The sequence below is a fragment of the Convolutriloba macropyga genome, unplaced genomic scaffold (genome assembly GCF_964194025.1).
Source record: "Convolutriloba macropyga unplaced genomic scaffold, txConMacr16.3 SCAFFOLD_1951, whole genome shotgun sequence".
NCBI lineage: Eukaryota > Metazoa > Xenacoelomorpha > Acoela > Convolutidae > Convolutriloba > Convolutriloba macropyga.
The window spans coordinates 35,804-38,453 of NW_027452369.1; the positions used below are offsets into that span (position 1 = coordinate 35,804).

A 2,650-nucleotide genomic window follows, 5' to 3' on the forward strand; every position below is an offset into this window, starting at 1 on the left:
ATTTGAAGGCGAAACTTCTGCATGGGGAAGCTGCATCATGAACAAAAGTTTATATCGAGTATTATGTTGACGTTAGTAGGCCCTGGCCGAAAGCGCAGCATGTGAAAGGTATAGATAAAAGTTATCGTTGCAGTCAGTACTGTGTAGTTACTAGTAGCTGGATTTAAGCTCGAAGTGAGACACTGTTGGTGAAACTTCATCATGAGAACGTCACAAGCTGATCACGCTCTATGATATGACTAGTATTATGTTGCTTATAGTAGGCTAAGCGCAAGCCGAAACATCAACATGTGAAAGTCGTAGAATTTTGCGATCAAACTGTGGCTAGTACTTTGATGATGCTTGTAGCCAACCGAATTGGTTGAAAAGCCCAATAAGTAAGCTAACTTGGGAGAGCTTGTTGGAAACCAAATGCTACTAGATTGGTCCAAATACATCCTTCAACAGGGGATCACTTGGCTCGCTTTACGAAGAGGAGCACAGCTATATGTGTTAATTCGGTATGAATCGCAAGATTTGTTTACCGACCTCTCTAACGCAAAAGGCGGTCTCGGCTTCGGCTGTTGACTGCGTCCGATTCAGGGTTATATAACTCTCGATTGAACACATTGATGTTCTATTGTTGGTGCTTCCAATAAAATTGGAACACTTAAAGCAGAACCGATTCAAATAATAGCATTCTGATCAATGATTGCATTCCTTGATCAAGAACTGCTGGAGTCATTGTGATGGCGAATTTTCTTCATAAGAAAATTGCAAAGAGACGGAACTTAATGAGACTAGTATTATGTTGTTTCTAGTAAGCGGAAGCTGAAACAGCAACATGTGAAAATCAAGTTTTGTTCAATGATCTCGAGGCGATAAGTACTATGAAGCAACTAGTAGCCTAAGCATGACTCAGATTTGAGACAGTCAAAAAGACTGGCGAAACTTCTTCACATGAAAGTTACATAGAGAACTACAAATGTATACAGCGAGTATTATGTTGTTTCTAGTAGGCGAAAGCTGAAACATCAACATGTGAAAGTTGTCTGCAAACTGTAGAACGATATGTGATTAGTACTGTGCTGTTACTAGTAGCCAGTCTGACTGTAGAAGCCAAGACAAAGGGAAACTAATGCATCTGAAAAGGACAAGTTATGGAAAGGTATGCACGATAAGTATTATGTTGTTTCTAGTAAGCGGCAGCTGAAACATCAACATGTGAACGTCGTTGTGTACAGTAACCTAGAACTATATAGTCCTTAGTAACGTGCATTTACTAGTACCTGTAATTGGTATTCAGACTCAGGCAGTTTGGAATAGTTTGGCAAAGATGCACCAGAGAAAACTGGGATTTGATACAGAAATTGTTGAATACAAGTATTATGCTGCTTCTAGTAGGTTGAATCCGAAACATCAGCATGTGAAAATTGAAAACATTTCTGGTTCGAATTGTCACAAGTATTTGGTGATCTGAGTAGCCAAACTCACTACAACGCCAATTGAAGGCAAAAATTCTCAACGGGAAAAGCTATTCTCATTGAATGAGCTAACAAGACGAGTATTATGTTGCTTCTAGTAGGCGAAAGCCAAAACATCAACATGTGAAAGTCTTGCTGAACAAATTTAATGTTGTTGAGCTCAGTACCGTGTGAATTAGTAGCCATAATTGGCGAGCGAAAATTGAACTGGCGAAACTTCGTCTTTGGAAAATTGCAGATGCCGAGCACTTATTTTGCAACGAGTATTATGTTGACTGTAGTAAGCGAAAGCCGAAACAGCAACATGTGAAAGCTGTTGAAATTTGTGGTCATTTTGCAATAAGTACAAGGAGTGTAACTAGTAGCCAGGTCAAAATTTGGGATAAGAATGAGCAAAAATTCTGCATGAGAACAGTTGAAATTATGAAACTAAATTACAAAGACTAGTATTATGTTGTTTCGAGTACGCGAAAGCGGAAACATCAACATGTGAACGTTTGTAACGAAGTTTCGTTAATTTTCAGCCTAGTACTGAGCAAGAACGAGTAGCCTCATCTCCAATCCCACGCAAAATGTAGTGAAATATGTGAGTGAACCTTATTCACGGTGAGGGTTTCCCGAGGTCTGTATTGCAGCGAGTATTATGTTGCTTCTAGTAAGCGAAAGCTGAAACAACAACATTTGAAAGTTGGAATTAATGACTGAATGGAAACTTCGACCTGTGTTTGATAGTAGTAGCGAACAAAACTGCTGAATCGGTTTCTGTCTCATATTGGTCAGTGAACCAATTAAGAGACAATCAACTACATAACCTGAATTGGGCGAGAGAACCCCCTTAACTTAAGCATATCAGTAAGGGGAGGAAAAGAAATCAACTGAGAATCCCTTAGTAATGGCGAATGAACAGGGAAAAGCTCATCGGGAAGAGAAATGGCAACATTTCTCGGTGTCCGGTATGGTTTGATGCTAGACTGGTGAATTTGTCCTGATGTCTACTGGAAAGTAGCATCAAAGAAGGTGAAAATCCTGTAAAGGTCATTTTCGATACCAGTCATAATGGCTCATTCCTATGAGTAGAGTTGTTTGAAAGTGCAACTCGAAGCTGGAGATATGTCTCTCCAAAAGCTAATTATAAAGCGAGACCGATAGTAAACAAGTACCGTGAGGGAAAGTTGAAAAGCACTCTG

The 2,650-nt window shown here is 39.6% G+C and overlaps 1 pseudogene; it reads left to right on the top strand.

The window, feature by feature from the left end:
- Positions 1-435: 435 nt before the first annotated feature.
- Positions 436-587, top strand: LOC142357425 (5.8S ribosomal RNA; annotated as a pseudogene).
- The last annotated feature ends 2,063 nt before the right edge of the window (positions 588-2,650 follow it).